We start from the raw sequence: 13,287 nt of genomic DNA on the forward strand, positions 1-13,287 counted from the left end.
GGGGTCACACAATTCAGTCCATAGCTATATACACACACAGACACACAGACACACAAGCAAACACACATACACAGACAACATCCATACACACACATACACATACAGACACACAAGCACACACACACACACAGACAACATCCATGCACACACATATACACACATATGCACACAGACATACACACAAAGACACACAAGCACACACATACACACACAGACAACATCCCTATACACAGACATACACATACACACACATAGATACACACACAAACATAAATACACACAGACACATATACACACAAGCACACATAGATACACACACACACACACACACACACACACACAGTGGGAAAGGGAGAGAAAATTTGCCACCCTGCAAAGTCCGTGAAACTCATTTCCCTGAAGGGGATCCCCAAAAGTTTGCCTGGTAATGGGGTTTCCCTGGAACAAAAACAGCTCAGCACTGGGGGTGGGAGTTGGGGTCCTTGAGCTCAGACATCCTTAGGGTGACTCCATTCTGTCTTCTCATTTCTAAAGTGCCAGCCACCATCAGACAGAACAACAGCTTTTCTAGAACAGAGAAACATTCCTACGTTAAATATTTACATCAATTGTAAGATGCATCTGAATTTAAAAAATCTTAAAATAGGAAGCAATGTGTATTTTTGAACTGGAAAATTATAGTAGTTAGCAATAGTTCAATCTTAATGTATTTTATTGAGTGTCAGGCTCCATGTGGAGCACGGCTAAGTGTAACTGTTCTAAGCCATGGCCTCCTCCCCTGTGAACTGGGGACAACAGTCGAATGAGGGGTAAATGCTCAGTGTTTAGTGTGGGGCCTGGCCTGCAGGAACCATTCGACATGGACTTCTTTATTATGGTTCTTAGCACGAGACTGCCACCAAGCCAGGTAGATGCATCGCAGAGAGGCAAAATCCCTGAGCCCAAGGACAGGTCGGTAGGGACAAACTTGGAAACCCAATTAATTCTAAGTGCTGAGCAAAAGTTAGAATCCAGTGAGCACACAGGTGAGGCAGGTGACAGTCATCCTGGAGGCCCAGGAGAGGCTTTTCTGAGGAGAACCCAGGACTTAGTCAGAAAGGGACAAGAAGGAATTGGGCAGGTGACAAGGTGGGGGAAGAGCTTTTCTGGTACAATCAAATGTGGGACTTGGGCAAGCGAGAGGAGCTGTGTGGGTGGAGAGTGGGGGACACAGGGGATGGCAGAGCCCCCTGGCAGATGGCCTGGGTGCTAGACTAGAGAGCAAGAGTGCTTCCATGGGGCCCTGAACTGGGACTGAGCACGTGGAACAGAAACCAGTGCCCGGTTCAGGGCCCAGAGCTTACTGCAGGCTGAACAAACCTAGTGTGGGCCTAGTGTGGCGCCTGGAGGCAAGGGCCTCTCCAGCACAGGGCACACCACCCTCACCCAAGCCCACCTGAAGTTTCCACCACGAGTCTGTAACTCAGCTCTGAGGGCTGTGAAGAGGCAGGGCCACCTGCTGCGTATCCCCATGGCTTTGCCCACAAAGATGGGTGTGTCCAGGACCAGCCACACAGCAAGGGAAGGCCAGCTAACATGTGTGGAATGCCTGTCATTTTCCAGGCTCTGTGTTGAATGAGTTCAGTTTCTACTCAAGTGGGATGGTCTTCCCTTCACTTGTTCCTTCATTCATCAACAAATGGTGGTATTTATGTAATGCTTGCTTTGTACCAGGTGCCCGATCCAAGAGGAAAGTAGTCAATAGAAAATGAGACAGACAAGGGCCTTGTTCCATGGGGCTTATATTCCAGTGAAGAAGACAGACAGTGATTTCCAAAGTAAGTATCATAAAGAAAATAAAGCCCAGGGATAGGAGAGCAATTGCTGGTTGCTGGTACAACCTCCAGTAGGTTGGTCAGGGAAGGCCACTGTGAGATGTGAGCTGAGCTGAGAACTGAATGAGAAGTGGCCAGCTATGCAGAGACCTATAGGGAGAGCATTCCAGAAAAAGAGAAGAGCAAATGCAAAGGCTTGCAGGTTGGCATGAGCTTGCAGTGCCAGAAGGACAGAAGAGAGCCAGGAGACAGTGGTAAACACGGAGCTCTCAGAGGTGATCCGATCACACACGACCTTTTAGCTGGCAAGAGATTAGAATGTTCTTCGACTTGCAGGGGAATGATGATAGTCATGTTGACAGCTGGGCCCATGCCAGGCAGAATTCCAGTTACTTTATAAAGGCTGTGTCTTATCCCGACACCAACCCTGCAAAGTAGATGCCATTATCCTCATTTTGTTGACAAGGATACTAAAGTGCAGGGAGGGAAATTACCTTGTCAGGGTGAATCAGAACTAATCAGTGGTGGGACCAGGGTAAAAATGTCATTCAGCACTCTCTGTACCCCAAGTTTTATCAAAATGTTCTGAATAGCTATAAAGAGGAACTGGGCCCAGGGCCACCATTTTAGTGCTTGGTGAGAATGTGTCGATCCTCAGGACTTAGAGAGTTGGGCCTCCCATCGATCTTGAGCTTACTTGTGGTTTGGGACCCTGGCCGGGAGCAAATTTGCACCATGTAATGCTGGCCACTGGAGACTAGGAGACCACGAGATTGCCCTTCACGTCTGACGTGGAACAAGGACCAAGCAGCTATCTTTTCTTCTCTTGAGTTGAATTTGAACTTGCAATGGGAGGGTGTAGGGTTAAGGAGAGAAAATGGGGAGGAGGTGGCTGTAAGGTGAGCAGAGGGGGAGAAAGAGCAGGAAAGAAAGAGAAAGGAACAGAGCCCAAGAGTCAGGCTGCCATCAGCCTTCGAAACCCCTTTGCTTCTCTGATTGATACTTTTCAATTATTCCTTCCCATTTCACTGACATTTGAAATGCTATTTTTTTTTCCTAGCGATAACTTCAAATGCTTAAGTTCCCACAGCCCTGGTAGCCCTGTTTAGCTGTAGTGGTAAATTGCTTCCTTGTACAACATAATGGCATTGACAGCCTTTTGCTAGGGAAATGAGTTCTCCAGTGGGACATGCCGATGATAAGACGTCCGGTTTTGAAATTGTATTTCTCTGTATCAGAATTAAATCTGGACTTTATATTTCTGGGCTGCCATGCTCAGGAGCTGGCCCCTATACAGTACACCCCAAGACTGACAAGCAATGCTTACACAGGGACTCTTTCGCTTAAATTGGATCTGTGCTTTTATGGTCTCTCCTATTATTAGCTATTAAAATCTCTCAAACTGCAAGCCCCTCAACACCCCTTCTTTCTTCTCCTTCTTCATCATCGTTTTTTTTCTTTCTTTTTAAATAGTGATAGGGTTTTCCAAACCTGAAACTCAGACAACTGCAGAGTGGGGGAGAAGAGAATTTCTCATCTTTGCGGCAATAATTCCCGTCCGGAAGCTGAAAGGTGCAAAATTAACGCAAACTTAGTAAAATGCAGTATTGATTTTCTGTGATTCATAGGGGGATCTGCTTTTCATTACAAAAGGGGGCCGAGGCTGAGCATATAATACTGGGAGGCTGAAAAGCTTTTGTGCAAATGACTCTTCGTGGATGGAAAGAGGGGGGGTCCTCTTCAGACACTGTCTGTAAATCCAACTCTCTCTTTCTATTTCTCTTGCCTTGTCACTTGCCTGTTGATCCCCATTTCCCCCCAGAGCAGGAATAGTTTAAAACCAAAGCTAAGTGCCCCCCTGCACCCCCAGCCCCTAGCTTTTTCCTCTGCAGCCGTTCTTGATGGCATTCCGTTGTGTTCACTTGGTTAATGCTCTTATTAACATACCATAACCCGGCTGAATAAAGGAAGTGGCCTGCAGGGTATCAGCACATGTAATTTCATTTTAACCCGAGCATTAATTTATTTCTTAAAATAATAAAAAAGCACAAAATAATCAGCTGTGTCCGGGTAAGGATTTTTCTCTGTGCTTGTATTCTATTAAGATCCAAGGGCTTTCTCTTGATCCCTTGATCCCTTGTTTCAAAGTTATTCAGGTTCCTCGCCGCCTCTTCTTCCTGGAAGATTTCATTATTGGCATTTGAATGAGGGGGATCCTGAGAAATCTAAATATCCTCCTTGAATTTAGTTTAATATTGCCAAGGTACTATCACGGGATAGCGTGGAGATTCTCCTGGAATCCTGGAAATGGCTGTCAAGGTTAAGGAGCTGGAACCACGGGTGCTGGTGCTCAGCCCTGACCTTGAACCAGCTCCCATGCAGGTGGCAGGGGGCAGTACAGGATTGGGGATGCCCCCTTTGCCCTGGTCCTTAGTGCCAGATGCCTGTGGAAGAGGGCTTCCCCCCACTTCAGATGTGTGTTCCCTTCCAAGGAATGTGGAGGAGAGGCTGCAGTTCGACCAGAATGTAACTCTATAGCTTGTGTTTCCTAAATGTCATTAATAATCAGCAACGTTGAATACAGAAGGGCAAGTTAAATCCTGTCATTGAAACAGCAAACAGCTTTAGTCAAATGTATTGGCAAAGGATTAAAAATGCATCAAGCATGTATTTGTCTTCTCTATGGGAAGCTCTTATTAATAGTCTGAAGAGTGGAAAGCTTTGCCCTTATACAATCAGCACTGTAGTCGTTTCTTTAAAAATATGTTTTAATGTGTGAAATTGCAGGATGCCAACGTTACCATTAAAACCCCTCTCCAGTTCCAATAATTTCTCCACTTACATTTCTTCCCCCTTTCCCCCTCCTCTTTTTTTTTTTTTTTTTTAATTCTACTTCTTCCAAAGCATATTTCAAAGTGGTCAGAGCAGGCTTGCAGGGCTACCAGGGAGGCAAATGCACAGCCTGCCTTTTGTCCACCAGCTGTAGCCACGGAGCAGGGTGGTCCCACTGCATGTCGTAGGCACTGTTCACGGATCAAGGAAACTTTCCTTCAGAGGAATTTAGACTCGATGTGACGTTTGTGGCATGAAGAGCGAGATCTAGTCTCAACTCTGTTTTGCCATTACTTAGGCACCTACTGCATACCAGGAAGTATGTATGTGACAATTCAATTTTCTTCTCACAACCCTGGTGTTGATGTAGTTGGAGAGAAAAGACAGCATGTTCAAGGTCAAGAGCTAGTGTGGGTTGGTCAGAACCTAACTCAGGTCAACCAGATGTGTCCATTGCTTCCCTTCCCTCCCTGCCTCCCTTCCTGTTTTGGCTCTGTCTAGTTATTCAAAAGATTTTCTGAGCACCTGCTCTGTTCCAGGGTCCAAGGTGAGTGAAAAGTGGCCTCCGCCTTTAGAGACTCAACTCTTTTTTCATGGACCCCCATGGAAACACAACCCCAGGAGCCCTATGGCCATTGATCTTCACCTTCTATCTGTACAAAAGAGGAAGGAGGCCTTGAGTCATCCCCACAGTTTTTTCTAGAAATGCATTCTCCAAGACTATGAGCTCTGGAAAAGTGGGAAGTGTGTGGAAAAATCCCCTCTCTCTCTTGTCTTTACTGAATCTCTACCAATTCCCAGGGCAATGGGTAACAGCCACAACACTTTAGCAATCCTCCTCTTGGCTCCTTCTGCCTTGTGTTTTAGATTCAATGCTCATGTGCCATATTGTCAACACGCCTGCTCATGGACTATTACTGTCACACGCACCCATACACTCATGGAAAAAAAAAAAATCAATGCAATTTGAATTTCTCTTCCCCAGACGGGTCTTTGGTAAATTGTTGTGGAGAGCTATTGATCTCTTATTGCGATGTGACTTTTAAACAGCATTAAAGTAAACATAGTCTTATTGTGTTCGTTTTACTGGATAACACTTATCTAGACAAAAGGAGGCACGAAGCTGCCGGAGCTACTCAGCTTTACCTCTAGGAAAGATACAGCGAATCACCTCCAATAAAACAAAGCAAAACAAAAAGCTCGCCATGCTGAACGGAATGGGAAAATTGCTCTCTTGTCACTAATTTTGATTGAATTGAGTCGGCAATCTCTGAACCGGTTCACTGATACAACAATAGGAAACATTTAACTGTTTCTTGCACCTTTAAACATAAATAGTAGGTTTTTAAGCAGTCAGTAGGCGATGTGTGATCAAGGTTCAGACAGACGCAGACAACTGATCACCCACTCAGATCCCAGACTTGATGGAAATGAGATATTGTCCAGAAGAGCACTCTCAGTGGCTGCTGGGTGAGCAAGGACTTGGCCCTTGTCCGCTGGGAGAGATCAAGGCTCAGGGTTAGTGATGTGAATGAGCACGCTGGCTGACACTTACTGAGGACTCTCTGTGCACCAGGCTCTGCTCTAAGTGCTATATATGCATCATCTCATTAAATCCTCATGACATCACCATCATGTTGCTGCTTTTATGACCCTATGCTTTACAGATGGCAGGACTCAGCAGTTGCCAGACCTGGTTAAAAACCAGCCTTCGGTCTGAAGAGCACTGGACTGGAGTCAGGAAACTGTGGTTCTGGCTTTGGTTCTGCTAATAGACCTGTCTCCAATTCCCAGCTGCTGCTTACCAAAGTCTGTGTCAGTTAGGGATCTCCAGGGAAACAGAACCAATACAATGCATCTCTCTCTCTCTCTCTCTCGCTTTCTCTCTTTCTCTTTCTCTCTCTCTCTCTCTCTGTCTGTATCTCTATACCTATATGGAGAAAGTTGAGAGACTGAGATGTAAGGAATTGGCTCATGTGATAATGGGAGCTGGTGAGTCCAAAATCTGCAGGGCTGGAGTCTCATGGAAAAATTGATGTTGCCATTCAAGTTCAAAGAACATCTGTTGACTGAATTTCCACTTCCTCAGAAAATTTTTTTCTCTAAGGCCTTCAACTAATTTGATGAGGCCCACCATATTATGGAGGAGAATCTGCTTTATTCAAAGTCGACTGATTTAAATGTCAATTGCATCTAAAAAATACCTTCATAGCAATATCTAGACTAGTATTTGACAATATATGTGAGTACCATGGCCTGGCCACATTGGCCTATAAAATTAACCATCACAAGTTAACCTCTTGTGAGCTTGGTGCCCATACGTATGTTCTTCAGCCGTTCTTAATCTCTGAATAAAAACATTAATGATGTCAGACGTACTCCTAACATAATACAACTATACTATGTACCATAGAAAAATACACTAACTCTTTCGTCAGAAGATGATGCAAAGTCCTTAGGTGATGTCACTCTTCTTGCTATCCTGTAACTTAAATACTATGGTGTAAAGTGAACAATACTCTGCTAGAAGTTTGGGCAAGTTGCTAATTTTCCTGAACTTTGGTCTCCTCCTTTGTAAGGTGGGGAAAGTAGTCCCAGCCATTCAATTGTCCCAGTGACTATTGAATGACCTGATGCTTCTAAGATGTCCCACACTCAGTGAAGGCAGGCTGCCTTCTGCTTCCTTTCTGAATCATTGGTTCCACTAACCAGGTGTTGGCAAGCCTTTTCTTTACAGGACTAGAGAGTACATTTATTATGGTATCTGTCCCCATTGTTCCACTGTATTCTTGTAGCATGAAAGCAGTCATTGACAGTATATACACAAGTGGGTGCAGCTGTCTTCCAATAAGACTTTATATTTCTGGCCACTAAAATTTGAAATTCTTTTTTTTTTGGAGATGGAGTCTCGCTCTGCCACCCAGGCTGGAGTACAGCGGCGCTATCTTGGCTCACTGCAACCTCCACCTTCTGAGTTCAAGTGATTCTCCTGCCTCAGCCTCCCGAGTAGCTGGGATTACAGGTGCATGCCACCATGTCTGGCTAATTTTTGTATTTTTAGTAGAGATGGAGTTTCACCATGTTGGCCAGGCTGGTCTTGAACTCCTGACCTCAGGTGATCTGCCCACCTCAGCCTCCCAAAGTGCTGGGATTACAGGCTTGAGCCACCACACCTGGCCTGAAATTTGAATTTCGTATAATTTTAATGAGTCATGAAATGCTATTGTACTTTGGATTTTTTTCAAGCATTTAAAAATGTAAAACCATTCTCAGATTGAGGGCTATACAAAAGCAGGTGGCAGGCTGGATGAGGCCTCAGGCCAGAGTTTGCCAAGCCCTGCACTAGACTGTAAGCCTCTGGAGGGCAGAAACCATGTGTACTTTGCTCTTCCCAAAATCTCCAGCATATTTCCTGTGCAGAGCAGATAGGCACAAACATCAGTGTGCAATGGCTTGACTGTGCCCCTCAAAAGTTCATGTGTTGGAAACATGGTCTCTAGCACAGCCATGTTGAGAGGTGGTTGGATCATGAGGACTCTGCCCTCACAAATAAATAAATTCATGGGTTAATTTGTTATCCTGGGGGTGGGTTAGTTATCACCAGAGTGGGGCTGCTAAAAAAGCCAGTTTAGGGGCCGGGCGCGGTGGCTCACGCCTGTAATCCCAGCACTTTGGGAGGCCGAGGCGGGTGGATCATGAGGTCAGGAGATCGAGACCATCCTGGCTAACATGGTGAAACCCCATCTCTACTAAAAATACAAAAAATTAGCCGGGCATGGTGGCGGGCACCTGTAGTCCCAGCTACTCGGGAGGCTGAGGCAGGAGAATGGCGTGGACCCGGGATGTGGAGCTTGCAGTAAGCCGAGATCGCGCCACTGCACTCCAGCCTGGGCGACAGAGCGAGACTCCGTCTCAAAAAAAAGCCAGTTTGGCTGTCTCTTGTGAGGCCCCTGGCCATGTGACGCCCTGCCTCATCTTGGGACTCTGCAGAGAGACCGCACCAACAAGAAGGTCCTCACTAGATGCGACCCCATCAGCCTTGACCTTCCCAGCCTCCAGAACAGTAAGAAATAAATTTGTTTTCTTTATAAATTACCCAGTCTCAGAGATTCAGCTGTAGCAAGAGAAAACAAACTAAGACACTGTGGAATAAGCAAAGTCTGTATAATGAAGGTTAAACTCCTTGATCTGGAAGGAGATTGACACCACAAAGCTCTGTGCCACTGTAAGCTCTTAACATTATCTATTTCGTGTTAGTCCTCACTTGTTCCTTAAGGGGAGACCAGAATTCACGGTGATGACTATCATTAAATGGCCAATAAAAGGGGAAAAAAATCAACTTTCTGAAATCCTTTTTGCTGAGTTTTTCATTTATCTGTTTATTAATTTATTAACAACAAATTTTGCCCCCACTAACACTACCCCTTTGCCTGCTCATAAAGGCAAAACTTTGTTTTTCCCAGTTCCCTGGGGAGCCTTCAGTTCACAGGGTGGCCTAAGGAGAGATCAGTGAAGCTACGCGTTGTAGTCTATTAAAGCACAGCTGTTCATCAATTAGGACGGAGAAAATAGTCCTGCTGTTTTAGAGTGGCGTGATGCGCCTCGTATTGCCGGAGCAGGCACAATGAGATGGGACCGGGTCGCCCATTTTCCTTCATTCATCGCCCGTAGATGCTTGTCGGGAGGGCAGCCAGGTTTCTGTTCCTGCTTCTCATCCACGGGCCTACTCCATCCAGCCTCAACCACAGCCACAGGGAACTGGCTGTCCTGTTTTAGTACTCAAGCTGATCTGTACCCCAGAGGCTGATGGGAGACCCAGGCCACAATGGGTCCCTCCGTAAACTCGACTTGAATAGTATAGTGTCCTTGGTTTGACCTGAATAAAGCTTCCACTGAAACTCATTGTGTTCCATGCATCCACCCCTTGCAAATCCCTTTAGTTGCAAAGAAGTTGGCTGTCATTGCCCTGTGGATTCAGAAAGCCTAAGTCTTGACGACAATTTCAATCCCAAAGAAATCTTTAACTCCACTCCCATTTCCTACAATAATGAGAGAGAACACCAGAGAGACTAGCAAACATCATCAGATGAACAGTTCACATTCTCTTGGTTCAAGTCCAAGGTTTTTTTCTACTATATTTAGAATGATATTTTCCAAGGTAGTGTGTGAGTTGGCCCCTGTCTAACTCTCCAGTATCATCTCAAACCAGGGTACTCCAGGGCCTTTGCATGGCCTCTTTTGCCTCTTTTGGTCTTTGCTTACATGTCACCTTCCCAGAGGGACCTTCCAAGTTCATGCCATCTAAAGTCATTCTCCCCCTTACAATCTGTCACACTGATCTGTTCATTTCTGCAATTTGTAATTTGTTTGTTCCTTCCTTTATCCCAACACCCTCTGTTTTTATGTAAGCTCCCAGCACAAAGTAGAAACTCAATAAATTATTGTTGACCAGATATTGAAATTTGTGGCTGAAGAAATAATATTCCAGATAGGCTGAAGAAAGAATATTCCAGACTGCTCTGGACTAGGGCTGAGAACCCTGGGATTCAGGTTTAATGCATGGTCATTGTGGTCTGGGGCCAATCCCCTGGTCTTTGAGCATCAGTCTCTACAGCTCAAAACAAGGACAGTGCTAGAAACTTTCCCCTAGAAGAGTTGGGAGAATTAAATGCTATAAAGAATATGAAAAGTGATGTGCGAATTGTAAGTCACACCTCACATCTGAGTCACTGGGGACACTGTCAGCTTCCAGAGGGCAGGGACAGCGAGTGGCTCAGCTTTGTCACTGTGGCATCTGGCAAAAGCCCTGCTCCCTCTCCAAGGTGATTTTTGGGTAAAAGCATGGTGTGGGGCAGTCCGAGCCAACACTAAGGAACTGCAAAGGAAGGACTCACCTGCTGAAACAGAGCCTGTCTGGCTTCCCTGGTATAATGGGTTGAAATGTGCCCCTCTCCAAAATCCCTGTGTTGGAGTCCTAACCCCCAGTACCTCCGAATGTGACTGTATTTGGAGATAAAATCTTATAAAGAGGTAATTGAGGTTAAATGAGGTCACTGGGGTGGACCCTAATCCAATAAGACTGTTGTCCTTATTCAGAGAAGGAATGTGGACCCAGACACACACAGAGGAGGGCCGTGTGAAGATATAGGGAGAAGGCAGCTGTCCGTGAGCCAAGAAGAGAGGCCTTAGGAGAAACCACCCCTGGAAACACCTTGATCATGGACTTCCAGCCTCCAGAACTGTATAAAAATACATTTCTGTTATTTAAGTTCTCCAGCCTGGGGTACTTTGTTATGGTAGCCCTAGCAAACTAACACACCTGGACAGCCCCTTTATAGCAGTTAACAGCTCCTGTTTGCAGAGGCCTGAGTTCAGTCAAGGCAGCATGAGAAGTGCTTCACAGAGAAGATTTCCAGATGCCCCTCAGCAACCCGGCAAGGCAGGCCTCATCCCCCCAGGTGTGACGGACACAGGGTGAGGGTGAAACGGTCTTCCCAGGAGCACACCCGCAAGGGAGGCAAGGCCCGAGCAGTGAGGAGTCAAGCACAGAGACTTGGAACAAGATTCCACCTGAGTTTTGACTCCTCACCTGCTAGGCTTGGGGTCTTGGCATCATGACTTAACCCTGGACTCTCAGTGTCTCCATCTTTAAATGGGGCTAATAACAGCAGCATCTGTCCCTCAGTGCTGTCAAGTGGCTTCAGTGAGATAATACATGGTATAGCGGATGACGCGTGATGCAGGACAAGCCCTCAAACTCATGGATGCAGTTCACAGCTTTTTGCCCAGCAGGGCTGAACTTGAGATCCTCCCCTCTCCTGCTGCCCCAGCCTGGCCCTGGGCCTGGGGATGGGGGCTCGGTGCTGCCTGATGCATGGCCCACTGAAGGAAAGCTGGCTTCCAGCAGCAAATCTGCTGGTTTGAACCCCTCTCTGAGCCCTTGTGACCACTTTTGGGCCTTTTAAGGACCTCTCTTGTACCTCCTGCTGCCGTAGAACAAACAAAAAATCTGCTGTGGCAGCTGGTCACCTCCTTAATTAAGCCGTGCAAATGTCGAAAAAGGTGTGAAAGCAAGACTGCATGTGGATAATCTCACTCTTAGATTGCAATGTGAATCCTTTCTCCCACCTCCCTTTTGGATGGATGACACGATTGAGGTCACTGGGAATAGGAAGAAGTTAAAGCAGAAAATAGTGACAATTCCTCATCATATCTGCAAAAGGCATAATGGTCCCTAAAGTTTTTTTTTTTTTTTTTTTGGATACGGAGTAATGCTCTTGTTGCCCAGGCTGGAGTGCAATGGTGCGATCTTGGCTCACTGCAACCTCCGCCTCCCAGGCTCAAATGACTCTCCTGTCTCTGCCTCCCGAGTAGCTGGGATTACTCGCATCCACCACCATGCCCAGCTAATTCTTTGTAATTTTAGTAGACGTGGGGTTTCATCATATTGGCCAGGCTGGTCTCGAACTCCTGACCTCAGGTGATCCACCCGCCTTGACCTCCCAAAATGCTGGGATTACAGTGTGAGCCACTGCGCTTGGCCGCCCAAAGGGTTTTTGAATTCATCACTCCCCAACCCTGGCCTACAGGCCTGAGCTTAAACTCTGGATGTGCCACTTCCTAGCTGTGCAGGTTTAGGGAAGTTACTTCATCTCTCCGTGCCTTGGTTTCCATGTCTGTAACATGGGAATCATCACAGTACCTATCTTAAAAGTGGTTGGGGAGATCAAGAGATATCATGCACACAGATCATTTAGCAGAGAGTTTGCTCAAGAAATGATAGCTATCATCTGCTCGTTCTTATTGTTGTCATCATTTAAAAAAATTCCCATCCTCTCCCATTTCTGCTCCCCTCTATACTTGGGCCAGCCCACTCATCTCTTCGTGTTTACACCCAGCTCTTCCTGCAATGTGTCGCCTCTTGTCTCTGCCAGTAGCCCAGTCACTTCACACCCTCTGAGCTCCAGCGACTCCTCCTCTGAGAAACCTCTTGGGTCCTAGTGTTTGTAGTTTGTCCCATGCAGTCCTCCTAAAACCTTGCGAGTTCTCTTCTCCCCATTTTACAAATACGGAAACTGGGGCTTATAAAAATTGATTTGTCCAAGGACACAAAGCTTTCCAGGTCACAAGATTTCAAGCACAGGGCTCTGTGGTCCTCAGGCTATGCTGATTTATCACTGTCTCTCCCCACACATTTCACCTTATTTGTGCACTGTTCATTGACCCAGTCACTTTGTGAATTCTTTGACAGGGGGATAAGACTTATTCATGTCTGCATCCCCAGCATCTAGCATAATGTTTGACATAGGCAGATACTCAATAAATACCTGCTGAGTGAGTGAAGGAAGAAATAAATTCCATATACATGAAATAAGAGAGTTAGATGTGAAGGAATCTCTAAGCTCCTCCATAGCTCTCAAAAGTCTAAGTCACATAATTTATGGAAATTTCTTCTCATCAAAATCATGTTAGGAAAATATAGCAGTGAGTGGTGCTGCATGATTGTTAATATAATTTGCAATTTCCATAGCTTCTTATGGAGACATGAACTTAAACATGCACAGAGGTTTGTCAAATATCCTATGTATCTGGAGAATCCTAGGAGAATCTCAGAGGGGATCAACCTGAGGAACGTCTTGAA

This window comes from Pan troglodytes, chromosome 15 (assembly GCF_028858775.2).
Source record: "Pan troglodytes isolate AG18354 chromosome 15, NHGRI_mPanTro3-v2.0_pri, whole genome shotgun sequence".
NCBI classification, from domain to species: Eukaryota; Metazoa; Chordata; class Mammalia; order Primates; family Hominidae; genus Pan; species Pan troglodytes.